Consider the following 21,744-nt stretch of genomic DNA (forward strand, 5'->3'; position numbering starts at 1 on the left):
TGAAATAGAACCCACTTTAAACCTATTTGTTACTTTACTTATTCTCAGATTTAAATACACCTTCAATGTATTTATTAAAGGTCAGGAAGACAGTATGAAAGGCAGTGAGAGAATGCTGATATTATCACAGTATAAATAAATCTCCAGTAAATACCCAGCAGAGTGTGGGACTGGCTGACAGCAAATGGACTGAACTCGGTTGGACTACTTATTTATTTATGACCGACTTATCTAGTGTACTTACATCAGTAAGTGTGCTTGAGTGAACAATAATGGTTAGCAATCTATAAAATCCCCATTGCATCTGCGTGTCTGGTTGAGGTGACATATTTAGTAGCCAACACTTTCATAAATATAACTAAAAGAATGGGATTCCAAATTTGTTAAATAAGCAAACACAAGCATGCATGTGTGTCTTCATGCTTGGTTGTTTCTCCTGTGTGTCCCTGCACTGGCCACACTTCTCTCCCACTGACTGCAATAGACAGATGTAGTAGAAAGTTAACTTTCATGTGAGGTGTGCACGAAGTTAACCCCTCCTGTTAAAGAAAGAATAAAGGCCAAAATAAAGATGGCAGTTTTTAAATCATTAATGTTGTTAGATGTATCATAATGTCAACCTTCAAATTAAAACATTTCAAATAAACCATTTAAAAAAAACAAAATAAATATGCCATTCATGACTGTGACAAGCATATGTAATCTTCTGCCAGAAATTGTTCCTTCATAGTTCAGTATATTATAGTCCTCCTGTTTCTGAACAGGCACTTATCAAAAGTTCCTCAGTTTTTATTTTTCCCAATTGAAATATGTTTATTTGTTTGTAAATGTTTTTATAATCTTAATGCAGCACTTAGATAACAAAATGCAGGGTGATGAGCATCCCTTGCCTTTAAAGAGTACAAGGAACAGCATTACTTCATGAACTGCTGTCTGCAGTGGATATATTAACCCTAAATCTCCAAACAGAACAACTTAGAGAGATGAGTAGGAGGTTGTTGCTAGAACATTGAGCCTGTTTTGGCAGTAGCCCACACACTAAAGGTTAGGATGTTATATGATGATGTAAATCAAAGGATTGTTAAAACGTTTTCCGTGCAGGGCAGCGTAGCATGGAGAGATATTCAAAACAGTGATTAAACATTCCGATCTTACTGCAGTTTAATTTGCTATACACAGAGTGCAGCTATTTTTTTTTTTTTAGGAAACTTTATTAAAACATTAATCAAGTCCATCTGTTTAATACTTATCAGAAATTCTGTTTGTCTAAATAAAGGAACACTCTCCCCAGTTAACATGCAATGGAAAATTAATCTAGTATTCAGATTCCCCAGAGTGTAAGAGCGGCTAAAAAAGCATCCTTATCTATGACCAATCAGAACAGAAGGATCCTGTTGCCATAGCTTCACGGCAGGCATGAATAATAGCCCTATCTGTTTATTTTCTTCCTTCTGTGTGTGTCTCCCCCCCTTCTCTTGTCCAGGAGCAAATCTATTTGAATCAAACACTTGAAGAGCAAAGAGGGTCTGGGACTGAAAGGTGAGGGTGAAGCTGACAGGGGCAGCATACAAGGGAAGGAGGTAGGGAGGCCACAGTGGAAACAATGATGTTGTTTAACACAAAATTATTCCCCATAAAGTAAATAACAGGATGTGCTGCTTGTGTTATCTGCTGCACCTTTGTAAACACCAGGTATTAAAGGTCATCCTCTGGGTAGGAAACACATCAGACTTGTAATAAGTCTCAAGGGAGACACAGAGGGGCACCGCTGACAGATTCCAAACTTAGAGCCGGGAGAGATAGCAGCTGAGGAAAGGCAAGACCAAAAAGGGGCCAGGGGTAATAGGATTGAGAGGCTATAAAAAGATTGCTAATGATGATGCACTGATGCTGCTGTGTAATGTTTTGGTGATGAGGTTAAGTTCCACCAAGAAACCCTGCACATTTCCCCCAGGATGCGGTGCCGTGGCCTCTGTCCTCTCTGAGCATTCATCCACCCTACACATCTTTACATTTGTCTTCCCTGGGTTGTTTTAATGTCAAAGGGCTCTAATTTCATAAATCCACTGAACTCCACAGCTGAGACAAACCTTTAAGCATACAAATGAGACCACAAACACACATCTAGAGTTAGAATAGAACTCTAGATGTGTGTTTGGGACGGGACTCAGGAAAGGATTAATGGCATCAATACAATTACAGGCTATTTATGAACAATATCTTGGCTCAGAAATCAGTTTGATCTGACCTGAATGGTGACAAGCCAATTAGAAACTCAAACTATAAGTCATTTTCTAATCGGTGAATGTGTCAGGTAGCTGTTACCAGCAACACTCTTCAATGTGGATGTTGTTATAAAGAGAAGAACACTTAGCAAAATACTTTCATTATCAGTGAGTTGTTTAAAAATTATATAAGAAATACAGCGATTTGAAAATCTATTTAAAAGAAAACTATTTTTAAAAATATGGTGAATTTGACTAAAGTGTAGTGATATTTCATAAAGATATCATTCAAATAAAAATAAAAGGTTCAGTGTTAGTAAGGCATATTTTTTCCTAAAGGTTACTTATGTCACTAGTTGCTACTAGTGAATCAATTCTAAATTGTTCTTTCTCTTGTAAATACAAGAAAAAACCTTAAGTAATGTAGCCACATTTACTGTGTTAATTGCTAGTATAAGATGCTAAGTTTAAAAGGTTATATGTTAACCAATTTTACGTTATTAAAGTAAAATATTATTAAAGTTTTATAGTCCCTGCTCTCTCACACAGTGTGTCATCATCTCTGAATGCTGGCTGCAATAAATTGTAATCAGCTAAAATGGGAGTCAATTAAGCTCAAAGCTTTACAAGAAAGATAGATCGGAAAATGGACATAAAACATTAAGCAAGCCATCAGTTTTGAAACCTTTTACAACAGACTAATGACTGACACGGCTGACTATGTCCTCTGTAAATAAATAAAAAATTAGTGCATGAACCCTGGTGGCCAACTAAAGGAAAGCTGTATAAAATTATGGAGGTATTTTTATTTGAGGGACAGCAGAAGACAACGTGTGCATGATAGATGGATAAAGAGAGGAGACACAGTGACAGGAAATCCCCCTGTGATGCTAAACAAAGCCGGATCTCACTGGTTTGTGTCTCTCCTGGCATATGGTACAGTGGTTCAGCAGACACAGTATTTCACAGAGAGTACCCACATCATCTTTGGGTCAAGGTGACACCAGAACCTCATTAGGCTGTTAGAGAACATGTGCTGGACCAAACCAAATATGCATATTTTATTAGAAAGGGTTGCATAAACTACACTGACTGCCTAGTCTAAATTCCATAAACACATACATTTAAAACTTACGCAACTGTATATTAATGCAGTTATTTCTGGACAATCTGCTGTGCCTCAATGACAACTCTGTAAAACATGCAGTGACCTACTTTTAGACTGGCTATGTCCCAGCAGCTGTGACTTTTTCCTTCTCTTGTAATATCGCTTGTTGTCAGGGATTTCACCATTTATATGTCTGTTCACCACTCACCTGGCAAGAAATCAACTTAACACTCCTTCTGTCTGTTTGGAAATATAAATACTTTCAATTGGGAGTTTTCACACACAAACACCTCTGAGTTTTAAAGAGAAAGAGAAAATATCAAGTGTGCTGCTATTGTGTCACAGAAAATACCTTGTTAGTGTCAGAAGTCTGTAGGAAATAGTCAGACTGATTTGAGATATTAAAACAACAGAAGCTCAAGTAATCATTCACTATTTGAGTAATGAATGCAACTCTGAATATGCAACACATCAAACTTGGAAGCAGATGAAGCAGAAGACATTGCCAGGTGTCACACCTGTCAGACAAGAACTGGAAACCAAGGATGAAAATTTACACAGACTCACAAAATTGAACAATAACAGAAAAAAAGGTGTTGCCTGTACTGATAAGTCCCTATTTCAACTGTAACACTGAAATGATTGGAACTTTTCATTAAAGATGGACAGAATACATTAAAATAAAACAATATTATCATTTATTCCTTATGATTTATAACATTACAAGGCCACTATTTGCTTTATTTCGACTCTGGATTCATAAAGCAGCTACACAAAATATTTGGGTGATGATAATGTCAATAGAAAATAATAGAAAACTCCAGGCCTAAGACTTGATTAGGTTTTCCTCAAAACTGTATAAATAACATGGAACAAAAGTTACAATTGTGGGTTAAAATTTACAAGTGATCCTACATATTGTAAGACACAACATTTATATTACAAATACAACAAGTACATTATTTAAGATTAAAAAATATATATATATAAAAAGCATGTACACGATTCCATTATTTGAATTTTTACTTAGAAGAATTTATGATTTCCATTGCAATGGGCTGTGACGTTGTTGGTGTGGCTTTTCTGATTTTATTCTTTTGCAGCAAAGTTACCACTACATTTTGTCAGCCCAACAGAAACAGTTTGGTTTTGAGGAAAAGAGTTATGTTCCCTGGATAGGATTTACATAAATATGGTTGAGCTTTCACTTAAATGGATGCAAAATAGCTCATTTAAATTTAAACTGTGACAGTGCCCAGAGAAACAAGTCGGCAAGTGGATTTACTTTCTAGTTTCTCGTTTCAGAAATAGATGTAAGTTTCCAGTTAGGTTTGCAAACATTTAGCGCCCACTGATAGGTTTCTCCATCAATCCCTCTGTTTACAGTTCTGTACAGTTTTTTAATGTCTCACTTGATTCTGATTTTAACCAATTCCAATTATTTATGCAAGTCTTATCTGCTGCAAGTGTTTAGATAGTGGATGAGTTCATAAATGTAAATGAAGATGAAGAAAATACAAGATTACCCTTGTTTATGTAAAGGATGCAAATCCAACTATAATATTTTTAAAGCATTTTCAATGAAGTAAAGTCAGAAAAACACATTTCGCAGAATATACAAAGTGTTGGTGCATTTACTGTTTACTTGAAAGCATCGGTCTGTGTCCAATTAACCAATATAATTTGTTTCACTATGAGAACTGAGTGATTGACATAAAATGTATGGTTATATGACGTCACATACTATTTGCATGTCAGCTACTATTACCATGAAGAGTATTACAACACTGAGGTGCAAAAGCAAGAAATATCCATGAAAAAGTAAAATTTAGTCAGTAGTTGACATATGCTCATTTGAATGCGCTAATACCAGCCTCTACTAATAGAGTAAGGTTCATTACATTATATCATGCTAAAAAGAGTATAAATGCGGTGTAAGAAGCTGAATTGTACAACTTTTATTCAAAATGTAACAAAAACATGCATTTCTTTGACAGAGAAGCCTGGACTGAAATTATGAACTGAGAGAAATATTTTGTTGAACCAACTTAAAAAAAAATACTCTAATTTGCCAGTGAGCAAAACTGATAATTTTATCAGTTTTTTTTTAAGTAATTCTGAAATCACACATATACCTTGAGCAAAACTAACAAAACCAGCTTTGACAAATTAGAGTATTTTTAAAGTTGGTTCAAAGATTAAAAAAAAAAAATCAGTGTTGTTATATTATTTGTAGCTCATTTTATATTCTCCCAGTAAAGTATCAGTGGTGAGATCCAACTCCTAGCCTCTGAGTGCTCTAGCATCTTTCCACCTTTTTCTATGGTAAAAATGTTGCATGAAGTCCCGTTCTACTGGGACAAACCCCCACTGCACTGGGACAAACCCCCACTGCACTGGGACAAACCCCCACTGCACTGGGACTAACCACCACTGCACTGGGACAAACCCCCACTGCACTGGGACTAACCACCACTGCACTGGGACAAACCCCCACTGCACTGGGACTAACCACCACTGCACTGGGACTAACCACCACTGCACTGGGACTAACCACTACTGCACTGGGACAAACCCCCACTGCACTGGGACTAACCCCCACTGCACTGGGACTAACCCCCACTGCACTGGGACTAACCACTACTGCACTGGGACAAACCCCCACTGCACTGGGACTAACCATAGTGCTTTAGTGGCAGAACTTTCTGTCCCTCTGAGCCACAGAGTCATTGTTGGCGCTCTGCCAGGGCTCACCCGTAGAAACACATTAAACCTTCATAATGATGACAGGTAGTACTTTTTAACTTCCTCCTAAGCCTTTCAACAGGCTGGGGCTGAAGAGGTGTCGGTTTCTGTTTTCGGCTGAGTGAATCCAGGTCTTGCTTGAGCTCCAAGATCCCCCGACAGCTGACTTGCTTTCTCATCATCCTTGCAGCTACATCGTGGGCCACGGGGATGAGATGCAACACACTCTGTCCAGCCTTACCACTCGCCACTGTCACCATGACAACCCCCTCAAAGCTTGACAGGAGGTGGCGACGTGGACCTGCTCGTGAAAAGCAAGTCTGACAGAATCTCCTTCTTTGTCTCTCCCTCCCTCCTGTCCCAGTGTATATACCTTTCTGAAAGCTTACTAAGCCTTGAATCATCTGTACTGCTTTAGTCCTTTTTATGTATTTCTTCTGCTTGTGCGTTTTGTATCACAGCACAGGATTCAGTTCAAGTTGTTAATAAAGGAGTATTATTAATAGAAAGGGGATGAAAAGGTTTCCTAAATAAGTCTGCCAGGCACCATTTTCATTTGCGGATGTTTGCTCCACCCGATTAATCTTTGATATTTTCAAGAGATTAACAGGCATCATCATTACTACGCCACTGATATTCATTTTATACAACATGCTATTGCCAGTGATCAATACTATGCGAGTAATAATGCGGAATAATTCACACCCCTGATTCCGAATGTAGAACGGCTTCGCCTCTCCGCCTGTGAAAAGAGACGGGGTTTCCATAGAGACGGGAGGAGACTGTGTCTTCCACAATTCCCCCAGCATGATGGCTTGAAATACACAGACACGTTTGCAGTGGCTCAGCTGTAGGCTCCCCAGCCTGCATCACCTCTTAACTTTGAACAGCAGAGCCCTGTTTGTCATAACCTCCAAACGTCTTGCCAGGGCAAATCACTTGCATGTCGCGGTTCTTTCTGGATTCTGCCAAAAGCTATAATGTCATGACCTTGACTCTTTGACATTAAATAAAGGCTCTTTAGTCGTCTTATATGGATTTCAGAAACTGGGTCGATACATTTTCTTATGTTTAAGACCATTTTAGTTTTGAGATGACTATTGTGTTTCACATAACTGTATTGCACAAAACTTTAGTTATTTGATTCTTTTCCACGTAGTGTTGCGATAAAATCCAGCATAGATATTTAAAAATATTGCACAAGAAAACCAGAGTACAAAAAGCTGTTTTCAAATTAATCTTTCTCTCCTTAAGGATAACTAACAAAACCAACCTTCCTCATTTTGTCCTTCTCATTTTGGTAAATTATGAATGTTGATTTGGTTTTGTTGTGCTATGTGTGTGTGTGTGTGCGTGTGTGTGTGGGTGTGGGTGGGGGTGCGTGTGTGTGTGTGTGTGTGTGCGTGTGTGTGTGTGTGTGTGTGTAAAAAACAGACCTGAGTGCACAAGGGTTTTCGGTTTACATAAACACGAACATAATTCACATTGAGTTTCTAAAAGGTTTCAGCCTGGAGCATGTTGTCAAACCTTTGTGTTTTTGTCCATTTAAAATTTTGTTACCAACAAAATGAGAGGTCAAAATGGAGGAAAGGTAAATATTCCGTTTCCTGCTGTTGGATAAACAGGCCCTTTGGATTTAAAACTGCAAACCAACATGAGACAACTGGAAAAAATATATATATTATCCTTCTATCATAATGACTCCTAAAGTGCATCAACTCACCCAGAAGGTCACAAAAGAAGCCCAGAACACAATTTAAAACCCTATGTCGTGTTCAGCTAAAAGTCACCAAAATGAGAGAAACTGTGGAAAAATTTGCATCCGTTTGCAAGTTCAGAGGTCAAAACCACTGCTAACAAAAGAGAACATTTTGCCATGACACAACCTGACCCCCAAACTTTTGGAAAAATATTATCTGGGCCAATAAGTACAAAGATTAATTTTTGGAATATGTGTACATTAGGAGAGAAATAGTTAGTTAGTTAGTTAGTTAGTTAGTTAGTTAGTTAGTTAGTTAGTTAGTTAGTTAGTTAGTTAGTTAGTTAGTTAGTTAGTTAGATGGATGGAAATTTCAGCTCTGTGAGAAAATGCTGAACCTTGGTGTATTCCTGAGTTAAAAGACAAGCACTTTTGTGTTTTCCAGGAAGACAAGAACTCAAGCTAGCAGTAGCAAGACCATCTATAAATGAATTAAAACAAATGTACACAATGAAAGTTTGTCCGTTGCCTGGTCAAACTGCTGGCTTAAATTTGATTAAAATGCTGTGGCATGGCTCTGAACAAGCTGTCCATGCTTGACAGCTCTCTAGTGTGGCTAAATTAAAACAGTTCTGCAAAAAACGTGGGCTAAAATTTCTCCACAGTTATGTAAAATGCTCCCTGCGAACAATCAATACTAAATAGGAATAAACAATTTGCCAATTTAATTTTACTTTGTTACAAGTTATGTAAATTCAAAGCTAACACAGAATAGCAATATACAGTTTACACTTTCCTGAGCAGTTTCTGTTTCTAATCACAACTGTCTCCATGCTTCGTGCACACTCAGTTGTCACTGAGACTCTTCCGAGGTTAATTTTGTCACACACATTTTCACCATTCTTTCATTAATATGTAATGTAAGCAAGGTTTACTTTTAATAATTAGCACATGAAAGTCTCTATAATTAACTGAGTCAATTTCTGCCTTTTGGAATCTGGAACACTCGATAAGGAGTACATGGGATCATTGAAAAAGGGTGAAATAAGCCATTTTTGGAATATTTATCAAACTTCCCTCTAATTTGTGAGGCCAAAGTGAACCATAGCTCTCCCTTACCAAATCAAAGACCTAGGTACAAAATCCATGCTTGCATCATCCATCTTCTGAATGAATCCCACCTCATCTCCTCTGCTCTTCAATTATTCATGCATTTCAGATGAAGAAGAGAATCAGACTTAGCATCTATATTTAAACTCCGACTGGTCCTTGGTGGTTATATAATTAGAAACAGTATAGGCGCTGTGCTGCTACGCCAAAGGAGGCTATTTTCTGAGGGATTCTAACTTTGGGACAATGCAACTGTAATTACAAGAAGACTAAATAAGACCTATCAGTATGTAGACAATTTTGTAATACTATAGTAAATGTGAAAGAAGAGCTGTTCCTGTCATCTATTGCATTTGAAATTGTTTTTTTAACATGCTGCCAAAAAGTACAGAGACAAGACTTTTATATTGTATGGGGATTCTGCGTCTACATTAATGAATGTATGATGCAGTTCACGTAGCCTCACAGCTTATGATCATTTATTTATTACAGAAACCAGAGAACATCCTGGTATGCTCTGCAAACATCAGCGCAAAGGCAAAAAAAGAAGGTAAACAGAAGAAAAGCATCGATTTGAAATCCAGAAACAGGATCAGACAGAGAAAGACAAAAAACTCCCCTGCACATACAGTCAATCAGCACCAAGGCCTGAATAGGAGGCAGCTGCAAGTCTAACAGTGATGACAGCTACCATGGTGATGGTGACAGTGAAGTTTTAAACATTTCAGAACTGACTCTGAAAGAAAAGGAGAATCGAGGAGCGAGAGAGAGAGAGAGAGAGACAGAGAGAGACAGAGAGACTGTGTGTGGAAAAATGTCAAAAACAGAGAAACGAAGACAAAGAGTCAAGTGAAGTCGAATGATAGATATGAACATTTCTATTTGCAGAGCAGCCGTCATGCAAAGAAAAATTCCTCTTAACGCATCAACAACTAAAACACATGGTCATGTTCAACACAGTAAAAATGCAACATGCTTTGCTTCACATCTTACAGAAGCTCAGGTTGGAGGACGTTTCATGTCAGGGTTGTTAATCCCTTTGAAATTTACTCACAAATTAGCATGCAAATCCTTATAGCCTTGGTGAACGGACAACACGAAGCAAAGTGGATGCAATTTAAAGGTACACTGACTAATTCAATTAAAATAGAAACAAGTTGCTTGAAAAGCAGTTAATGTAAATTAATCTGCGTGAAAATGACCACCTGTTGAGCTCTGCCCTCCCTTAGTTACTGTTTAAAGCTTATACTTAGATTAAAAAATGCTTGAAAGTCACAGAGATAAGCCTCCATCTTGTTTGGCCACATTTCCTCCCTTTACTTTGATGTATTTTTAATCAGCTGAAAAGATAATTCACCAGAAGATTAACCTAATATCTATGGACCTATACTCTGACTTTGTCAATTACCACATCCACAACAGAAAATGTCCTTTATTGCTGAATTGAAAGTTATTTTTGATATTTTCACAGAGTACTTTAACACTTAAAATGAATCTTTGTTTTGAGTTCTGCCAATTGACTATATTTTTAAAACATCTGCATCAGAAAACATATAGTTATTGATTTGAAAGAGGTATATATACATAATGTTCAGGCTCGATATGCCATAAATCCCACACAACTAACTCAGCTGGCAGTTCCAAGGTGCCCTTTCTTTCCTCTTGAGCACCGACACCCCCAAAACATCTGTGCACACCACTGCACACTCACTCCCGGATCAACATAAAACACCCCTGCTCCACTAAAAATATGTTACTTGCGCTATCACATAGAAAGTAATAAACCTCGCAGTTTGGGAGAAAAGAAATTGGGTCATTCTTGTTTAGGCATGCGGGCTTTTCTTGACACTTTGCTTTTAATTTCGATAAAAGCGGATTATGAAAAAAGCTCTTAGACCTAAGGTATTCAAAGGCTACCTGGACGACAAGCCAACATGAACAAACATCCAATACTTTGATAAATCTTGACAAGTCTTCTTTGCCTCCTCAAAGCTGCAAAGACAGAATTGAATCTGTTTGAGGTAAGGTCTTAGTCATTGCTAATTCAGGAAAGGCATTTCTAATCCCAGATGACAGCATTTGAGAAATTCACCTTCTAATGTGATATTATGTTTGTTCTTCAATGAAAAAAATACATGCAGCCTTTTAGCAGTTTATGTATAGAAAACTTAAAGGACTGGGTGGGTGAGGATTGTTTCACACTGATAGTTTGGGGCTCTCTCTTTTCTTGCTCTCACAGTCAGTGGGGGGTTTGTTTCTCCTTCAACTAGGTGAATCCACTCTTTGCCCAAAGCCTCCACACTTTCATCAAGGTCATCCACAACCTTCACAGTGAAAAAAAAAAAATCTTGCAGTTGTTGCAATGCAAGGCACAGATTCCTGTGTTTTCTGACTGTTGGTTTGCAGAAATATTAAAATCTCAAGGATTACGTGTTTTTAGGGCTGCATGTGAAAGTCTATGAGCTTTCCGACGAGGCAACAAGAAGCTGATGCCTCAGGGCTGCGATGCTGAGTTTTCAGCTCAGAGTTCACCATTTATTCCAGATTTGTCCCATAGAACGATATTCCACAGACACTACTGCTTGAAGGTAATACTCTGTGACAGTAAAACCAGCTCAGCTTAAAGCCAAAATATTTATTTTTAATGCTGTAAACTCATCAGCTTGAGTTGTGTCAATGAAAAACACCTCACTGTATTTTCGAGGCATCCTTTCTGAACCTTCTCTCAGAGAGCTATGGGAACTATGCTGTTGTTGCGCTGCTCATCTGCAACAAGCACCGTTCCACTGATGCAAGCCCTCAATGCCGATGCTGCTCGACCCGTCTCCATCTGCAGGGTGAATCTAAATAACTCTAGAGTATAGTCTATTATCGACTCTCTTCAACCATCACTTAGGCAAGCTGTGCTTAGATGGTAAAGAAAATACTATAAAATCACATGAAATAAATCAATCAAAAAGGGTTTACTCACTAAGCTTATCATTACCCTTTTAAACAGTGGGGACTGATTAAAGTGGAGCTTGCTTGAGATTGCTTTCAGACTGCTGTAAATCCTCAAAGAAGAAATAATCAGTCAATGTCACAATGGCAGCGAGAAGAAACTTTCACACATTTGACCCAGAAAAAGCAAAAGGTTATAAAATACACAAATGAATAAATAAACATGTACAGTTTTGCTATTCTGCCACCTTCTCAGAGCCTTCTTGGTCTCTAAAAATATAGTTAAAGGACTACTAAAAATAATCACAGGAACTCGTGATATTTTTGAACGTGAACTGGTTTCAATATGACAGAGATCTATTTTGTGTGGTAGCTTCACATATTTAGCTTCAAACCTAATCTCCATTTCATTAAAATGCCAAGAAAGTTATGTTCTGCAGCAGGTGCCTGCTCTAGTATTGCTGTTATGCAACTTTTGGATGCATCTCTGCTGCAGCACACCTGAATCAAATTAATGATTAATGGTCAGGCCTTTGCCTGACTATGCAGAAATGCCAAGGAGGTAATTCAGCCTCCTTGGCATCTCTTGATTTGATTTGTTTTGTATAATATTAACAAAGCATTGTTTAAACACAAATTTGGATTTGTTACTGGTATGTTTTTTCCAGAACATTTTGGTTTAAGCAGTGTAAACTATGTGTTAGTTTGTCTCTCACATACACTTGTGCAGCTCACAATAGTAGCTCTTCCTCAATACTTTAAGAATCAAAACTGATTTTGCTCTAATATTTGCTCTACCTCTGATTTCTAAGATCATGTAATTTTTTTTTCTGTATGCAATACATTATCAGCTACACTCTTTATGTTCTCACACAAAATTATGTAGGGACTTCTCATTGCAATCTCTTCTATTTTAATGCAGCTATTTTACTCCCATTGTTTCCTTTATCAGGAGTCACATCAGTATGATGTTTTTGAATCCTTAAAAGCTCCAATGGGGTAAACTACATGTAGCCCATACTATATTAACTTGTAATCATGTAGCACATAACCAAAAAAGACTTACTAAGTGGCAAGAGGACTGTTGGTTGCCATTGCTGGGAGCTGAGAGATGATGACTGTGTGGGCAAGTGGACAGCCAGCAATCATGAGGTTTGGATTTTGTAATTAGAAAAGCAACAGGATTTTAAGCACATTTTAGACAAATGGTCTGAACAGCATTTGCAAGAATGTTATGCTGTTTTTATTGGAAAACAGGATCAATTCTACCTTCTGTGCCATTCATGACCTCTTTTCTAAGCCAGCACTAAAGTAGATGGCATTTTTATTTATGCTGCACTAAAATCACCAGAAGATTGTCATTTTTTTCTACTCAGATAGTCAGATTACCTGCAGTTTAGTCCAAAGATGAGTGATCTGGCTGGATTTTATACAAACATGATTGGGCTTTCTTCTAATTGAAAACATACTTAACTCAAATGCTCGCAAGCTGTGTAAGTGGGGAGTGTTGCCATTTGCTCAGTAAAGTTATTTGAGTAGATCTGCCTTTGCATGTTGATTCAGAATTAGGACATCAAAATTTGAAATTGTATTTGTGAATTTGCCTCTCCTAACCAAATAGTTGTAACAAGTTAACCATGTTTTTCAGCTTTATCAAAACACTTTTGGTAACACTTTATTTAATGAGTTGTGAATAAGACTGTCATGACACCGTCATAAACATGACATGGCGCCTGTTATGAACATGACTAAGTCTTCATGAATATTTATGATTGTTGTCATAAAGTGTCGTTCGGTAAATCATGACACTTTTAATACAAAGTAGACATTATTGTCTAAAATTTTAATGATTTACCAAATGACACATTATGACAACAGTCATAAATATTCATGAAGTCTTACTCATGCTTATGACAGGTGTTATGACCTGGTTATAACAGTGTCATGACAGTCTTATTCACAACCCGTCAAATAAAGTGTTACCAAACTTTTATTTTTTTTAAGTCACACGAGTCATGTGATCAAAAGCTGGATGATACTACTGGTGAAAAGAACAAATGGATGGCAGGAAGTTGTAGGAGGAAAATGTTTTTTTTTTTTGTTGTTTGCATGCTTTCCCAGCATGCTTTGTTTTGTTTTTCAGACAATGTGCAGCTGGTCTGCAGTACTGATGTGCAGACCCAGGAAATATTATTCCACCAGAACTCTCATTGCTTCACACATTTCACTAAATGTTGTATGTCATTCAAACATGTGGAATCCACAAATCTTCTGGAAAATTATTAACTACTATTTCCCCAAAATGCTGCAAGCCCCAAGTCGGCGGGGCTTGTCGCTCCAATGCCTCAATAAGATGCCAGCATCTCCTCTAATAGATAATGAGCGCTAGTGCCATAGCTGAATTATAATATTTATATTTCATGTAACCATGCAGCCATCGCTGCCATGATTCTTTATGACTTAAATGCTTATTCAAGATTTTAATTCCATTTCTTATTTAATGGAAACACCATTCCTTTAGATATGTTTTTTCTACCTTGGCAGAATATAGACAAATAACTGCACACATATGAGTTGGAAACGCAGCTATTGTTTCATTTTGCTGTGCTGTGAAAGAGGTTCTGACTGACAGACCCACCGGGTCACCAGTTATCAATAGACACCCTGCTATTGCCAACTTAGAGACTGTGTTGCAATATCTCGCACTTTTCAGACAAAAAAAAAAAAAAAAACGGTATTGGAATTGCTAAATATGAGGTATTTGGTAGCCAAATTAATAGGTTAATTGAACAGACACAGGACTCAACCACCAGGATGCAGTGAATAAAGTCAGCTCTTTGAAGACTCTGAGTAGGTTGTATTATTTGCATCAGAAAAGTGCAGTTCAGAATTATTTTAAGCCTGCCCAACCTAATAAAATATACATAAAGTGGAAGAAAGAAAGTTAAATGTAGCCTTCTACCACAATGACAAAGCTTTTGTCAGAGAACTTTGGAAGAGTCCCTGCCTATTTTAACCCTGGCTGAACACACATGCATGATTCAGCAATGGGAGGCACCAATGGGCTCTCCATTTTACTGCCGGCTCTGATTTGGAAGTCCTACACAGAGATGCAATAATAACCACTCACTCACTTACAGTCTTCTTGGGCATATTTTTACATTGTAAAGTGAGACAGCATTTTACCAGTAAGCCCGACCTGCACTTCACTTCTACAGTCAAGCTGAAAGCACCATCTCGTCAATAAAATATTTTGTACACTTTGCTAAGAAATCTTCTGTTTTCAGGCTGGGAATACATATGTCTTCATATCAAAATAGAGGAAAGCTGATCGGAGTTTTTTCTGCCAGCCAGCTGTGTTAAATATTTTATTTTCACCAAGCACATATTTCCTCCAGAGCATCTGTGTCCCAGCATGGCTTTTTTTGTTTAAAGAGACGCACTAAGCTGAGAACTAATTGAAATTGTTTGTATTGTCTTCTACTCTAAAGGGAGAAATAAAATGTAAACCAGATGCTTTTTGTTCTTTTTGCCACAGGACCTGCGGATGATTGTCTTTGAGATGAGGGTAGTCAATTTCATTTGGTCTAAAGGCAACCAAATACTCGGATAGCTAATTATGAACCCAACGAGAGTTAACATCAAAGGCTTTTCTCACAAAATAGTGGAGGATTCAGCTTTTATACAATTGTTAGAAGCTGAGAAAAGCATGAAATAAAAGTCATCCTACAGTATATAGATTGTATGTTTCTGCAACTACATAAACATTATCAGAGCTGCTCATTTACTTTTATTATTTCTTTTATTTTTAGTCACTGCATTAATTCAGTGCAAATAAAACACTAGAATGATCTCAGTAATCAATCTTTATTTATGGAGCACATTTTATGCACAAGGACAGCACAAACTGATGAACTAAATAAATAAAAGGAAGAAATAAAAATAATCTGACATAACAAAAAAACAAACAAATGACTTAAACATGACAAAGCATGGAAAATATAAATAAGAACTATGGTTAACATAGTTGATGTTGGTATGAAAGTCTGAAGAAATACAACTGTGTTGATAATGATTAATTATTCTAAAACTAATTTCAAAAATACAATGAGAAGCCCATAGAAAAAGGTCAACCAGGGCAGGCTGGGATGACAGGATTTCATTTTTCATTTTTATTTTTTTCAGTAACATTTTAAATCCTGTCTGGACCTGCGAAACAACCACACGATCCCCCACAACTGCCAACAGTAACAGGAAGACGAACTGAAACTGGATCGAGTCAAACCAGTTCAGCAAGCTACAAATTAAATCTTTCTCTCTCATCGTGCAGATGCATAATTAAGGCAGCACTAGCAGAATACACATTTAGGACAGGTGAACATGTGCAGAAGACAATCAAGTGAAACTACTACAGTCAACAAATCAGAACAAATTGTTCTGTTTGTCACAATTTTTTATCTCTATACTTTCTCATCTTATAACTCCCTACATAGTGTGACCCGGATGTTCACCACACAAAAACAGTAGTTATTTTTTTTTTAAGTTTTTTTTTCAGAATAATTGCTTTATTGTTGAAGGAAATGCATCTCTGGCCATTTAATGTAAAATGATCTCTGGTTTTATCTGAGTCTTTACAGACGCCGTACTGATGTGCAGACCCAGGAAATATTATTCAACAAAATATCATACAGTAACTGTACATAAAGTTTACCTGTTCTTCCTGCAGGCTAAAAGGTACACACATACTAATCTAATTAAGATTACTTAGATTTTATTTTCCTCATTGTCTGATATCTTCATGTCTAAATTCATCTTGCATGAAGTATTTTTATCTTTCATGTTTACATTCTCAACTCTCCAGATCTTCTGATCAGTTTTTTTTTTTTGTTTTTCTCTTTTCCGTCTTCACAGTCCTCCCCACACCCCTCCAGGGCTAACTCCTCCTGGAGACAGTGACGTCTTTTGTGTCTTTCACTCGGTGCTCACATAACAGCTCGACAACAAATTGAATGAACAAAGGAGCTTACCGAGCTTTGAAGCAACAGCCCATGATTCTTGACCACCTCCAGAGCCAATGCAGAGGTGTCAGAAACTGCAGCTCCTTGCTGGTTTTCAAAGCCAATTAATCTCCACAGGTCACAATGTCAGAATACACACCTTTCAGTTTCAATGTTCAAGTTTACAGCTTTGAACGGCATTTCAGGCTCAAAACTTTGATCTTTGACACGATACACTATACTGTTGTGTTTAAATTTGAGTTATATTAATGTCTAATAAATGTGTTTAAATTATTGGCTTTAAACATATTTAAGGCTCTAGATTTAATGCTTAGTTAATGCAACATATTGGCTTGATTCCTCTCCTGCTCCCTTCATCTTTACATCAGAAGGAAGAATGACGAGTGGTAAAGAACCACAAAGACTGAGCAGTTTTCAACAAGCTGTAACGTGGGAGTCACTGAAAGTGCATGTGTTCAAAAATACCAAAACAAATAGTGCTTTAGATTCTTTGCCTTGTGCAGATTACATTGTATTTTTTACTGTAATGCAGATAATTAAATCACAGTGACAAAAATGAGAAAGTAATATAGTATTTATATACTTTGATATTTTCTGTGATTTCTCACCTTGCAACCAGAAACAGGAAGTGGAGCATAATTATAAAGTGGATTGAATAATGGTGAGATAAAATGTTTGCTGTACAGATACTAGTAATATCATTTACAAGTCTTGTCTTTATTGAAGAGTGGCAAGAAGAAAGTCAAAATATTAAAAATCTCAAGTATGTGAATGCTTTTGCAAGACTCTGTATTTTCCTATTAGGACTTCTGTTTCAAAGTAATCAAACATTCAGGCTTTCAGTTTGAGATGAATATTAAAGTGTCTTCCCACTTAGTAAATTCAGACAGCTCTTAACTGGATTTAAGTACTTTTAAAACACTTTACTCTTAAATGATTTCTAAGACAATATCTATCAACCTTATGCCCCATCTATGATAAATTTAAGCATTTCAAAATGAGCTAAGTGTAAAAATTACAGATTTTTGCTATCTCAATGACCATGGTGTTTTGACACTAGCTAGATGGACAAAATAATATAATCAGAAGTGATGTGGATTTATTTGCAGATGTAAAGATTACATACATTCAGGCATAAAATCAGTTCTCTCCTGATTAGTTGGTGGAAAAGGACAATTTATTGTTATTCTTTGTAGAAAATGGTGGTTTAAATTTTACTGTATTTTGGTTGTTTTACAACCATTCTTTTTCTGTTGTTATTTGGTTCCCTGATGAACACTAGCAGCTTTTGCATATCTGCTACAAATTGCATAAGAAGACTTAATAAACATTAAAGATTCACTTCTCTATATTTTCATATTCAGCAAAGATCAAATAGAGATGACGTGGCAACAATCATACCGAGAAAAAATGCTATTCTCTACAGAATCAATGTATGTAAAGTATGTATTGAATTTATCTTTTGTTTTTTAGCATTCTTCTGGTCAGTGTCTGACCTCAAAAATATTCTCCTGTAAGACAAAACCTCCTATAAGCACACTTCTAATTTTTGTAGTTGAAGATGTTGCTGTAAAGGTTGGATTAACACCACAACACCTTTATATTAAGAAGCAAGTGACTGATGCTTTTGGCAATATAGCGACTCAAACCTACCTCACCAAAGTTGGCTACCTATTTAAGCTGCAAACGTTTCACCTCAATCTGTGTGCCATACTTTACCGCTGCTGCTGCCGCCTGCTTTTTGCTGCTTTTCATCCCCTCTACCATCCCAGATGTCAGCGAGCACATCCTCATTTCCAGACATGCTGGAAGAAGTCTTTAGGAGGAGGACATGCTGAAAAGCCTGGACGTGGTGTGGTGATTAGAGCCTGGGTGCCAAATGCAAAATGATTCTATAATTTTAACTCAACTAAAATAGATATGGGGTTGGATTCTCCCATAACAATTGCAGCTTAGGTTTTCTTGATGGCTATTTAGGATTACCTCTCTGTCATCAACTTTTTTCAGATTATGCTTGAAGTTGAAAATAAACACAAAAAAATGAGTTACAGATGGAACAAACAAAATTATACTTTGCTGTTGTTTGTAGCATAGAAAAACAAGTATTTTATTTATTTATTTATTTAATCTATATGCTAACATCAACCTAGGGATTATAAAAATCTGATAATTAGAAATTCCTTTTTATTTAATGTTTACTAACCAAAAACTATTTCTTTATGGCGCGTTGGATGTTAGTTTTGCTAAGATTTCCATACCAATATGATGTGATTTCCACATTTCACCTGACTAAAAGCATTCATTTCTTGGTCTTTTGTCAAAAGTGTGTGTTGTGTACAATGCTCTAAATAAGACAAACGAAATAATATGACCAAGAACTGAAGAGTTTGTAATAATTGTTAAAAATTACCATCTACAATTTGTCTAGTTGAACGCTTTGTTTTTGTTGTTTTGTCCTTTTCACATTAATAAGTTATTGTGTTGAGCACTATTTCTAAACCCCAAACTTGAACAAAATTGTGTTTTTCAGCCTATTTTATCCTTCACCTTCAAAGGCCACTGTAGAGCTTCATTATGTCTGCTTGGGATTTTGACTTCTGGCCTTTATTCAGGGTGAAGCTGCTGACAAGGGGAGGGTGTGACAGGCACAGCAAAACCAACAATAACCCAAACAACAGGGCATTCAACCCTTCAGCACTTGAAATGTGTATTGCCTGATCACCGAACAGCTTCCTGGAGGAGAGCTGTGTGTAATATCTGATACCGACCAAAATTTTCTTGTTCTCTGGGGTCTTTGAAAGTTTCAGACTTGCACGAATACCACCAAAAAGAACTTCCTGCTGCTGCAGCTTCATCAATAGATAATTAACTAGTTGTATTCACAGTCAAACAGGAGCTTCTTCAAAGCAGATACCTGAGCACCATTTCCTGCAAGTTGGAGAGCAGCCATTTTGACAAATCACTAAATATTTAAGAGTAAGCTTTCTGAGGAAATTATATAATATGAATGTGGTTCACGCTATTTCAATTTTTCAGTTGTGAATGGTACTGATCAGCAGATGTTACTGAACATTAAAAGACTTTTTTTTTTTAGTTATATTGCCTCCTAACTTACTTCACACAGTCATGGTTTGTTAAGTTATGTTTTCTAAAATTATTCAAAGAAAAGTGGGAGAAAAATTCTCCACAGTGACGTAAAAGACTCATTGCCAGTCAAATACTGACATTCAGGGAAGAACGAATGGACAAAAAAGATAATTATTGTTTTTAGTGTAGATATGGGCAAGTTTAGGTGAGTAGGTGTTTCCTTGTAACTATCCTTAATGCTCTATTATTTTTCCAATTTTGAATAGCGGCTAAAAGAAATGGATTCGTGTGTCATTATGTTTATGCACAAAAGACAAAGAAAGCTGTGCTTTGTAATTAGAAGGACTGTATTCTGATTAGCTTTAAAAAGTACATACTAATACCATTTTTTTAAATTGGTAAAACGTCAATAGGAATTTTTATGGGTGCCATGCTTTAAAGGCTGATTGTTTTGTACAAGTCAAATCAAATACAATATACATTATTGCACTTATGTATATTCAGTTGTTTTTATTTGAAACACAAAATAGAACAAAAACAACAACAACAAAAATTGCCTATTTTTTTTGTTGTTATATAACCACATACTGAAAAATGCATCTTACAAAATCACAAGCAGCTCTTTCATTGGATGGAACTAGGAGTATTCCAACTTTGCATTCTTGTCTTGTTTTTTTATGGCTTGCCATAATACATCACCTGACCTGAGGTGACTACACAGCTGTCAGAAACAGTGATAAATTCTCATCTGGTGGCTTTGTGTCAGGGATTACACCACAGACTGATTTATGAATATGGCCAAACCACATTTATGTGTCATCTTCAGTGTGACATGAGAGGAGCATAATTGGAATTTGTGGCCTTCCTTCTGAGGCACATTAGCCACTGAAAAGAATAAGGAATGGGTTTTACTCTTTTCGGATGTGAGGACAAACACGGCAGAAATATTCAATGTTCAGGTTTGGCTTTGGTTGGTAAACCAATTTCACATTGTGTACTTTTTTTACTTGTAACATGCTAACAAAGTTTTATGTAATAGTAAAGTGGAAGGAAATGATATATGGTTTTATAAAACATATTAAATTTATCTCCAGTTACGACGACAATCCTGTCAGAAAACTTTTGAGTTTGCAAAGATTTGAGTCAATGTTACCCCCTAACAATCTTTAAAAAAGCAACAATGGGATGGTTTAAATCAAAGAACATTCATATGCTCTAGTCAAAGTCTAGACCTAAGTCAAATTGTGAATCCAAAATGCTGCGCAGCGTGCAGTCTGACATTGAGTTACATTATAAAGAAGAACAGAAAACAGCTTCAGTCTCTAGATTTGTACAAATAGTAGAGCTGCAATTGACAAAGAATGCTCTGTAGAGATTTATATAGAGTATGGTCAGTAACAGAACATATTAAGTTTTGTTTACATTTTGTTTGTCGTTAATAAAAGTAAAGAATGATACTTGAACTGATATTGCACACAAACAAGCTTTAGTGGAAAGGACTTCTGTCGGTGGCTGGGTTGCTCTTCGCCAGGGCTGTGCCAGCGGTCAGAGACAATCTTATTTTATGGGGACTCAAATCTGATTTGAACCAGAGAGAGACAAGGTAGCTTACAAAGAATGTAAACAGATAGGGTGGGGGGGACTTCAAATTGGGTCCAGAGTCTCCTGGAGAATAATTAATGTGACATTTCCCTGACATTTAGTCAGAGGTATGGCAGAGGAGCCTGGAGAAGGAGGAAGGGAAGGAAAGACATGATCCGGCGAGGGAAGCGAAAAAACAGAGCCGGGTGAAAATGGCAGCAATGCTGGTCT

The 21,744-nt window shown here is 36.8% G+C and overlaps 1 protein-coding gene across 2 annotated transcripts in view; it reads right to left on the reverse strand.

Moving 5' to 3' along the window:
* Positions 1 to 21,744, reverse strand: part of kcnb1 (potassium voltage-gated channel, Shab-related subfamily, member 1) — a 40,210-nt gene that overhangs the window by 8,948 nt on the left and 9,518 nt on the right. The gene's annotated exons all lie outside the window — the stretch shown is intronic.

The sequence above is a fragment of the Poeciliopsis prolifica genome, unplaced genomic scaffold (genome assembly GCF_027474105.1).
Source record: "Poeciliopsis prolifica strain line A6 unplaced genomic scaffold, Auburn_PproV2 SCAFFOLD003, whole genome shotgun sequence".
NCBI classification, from domain to species: domain Eukaryota; kingdom Metazoa; phylum Chordata; class Actinopteri; order Cyprinodontiformes; family Poeciliidae; genus Poeciliopsis; species Poeciliopsis prolifica.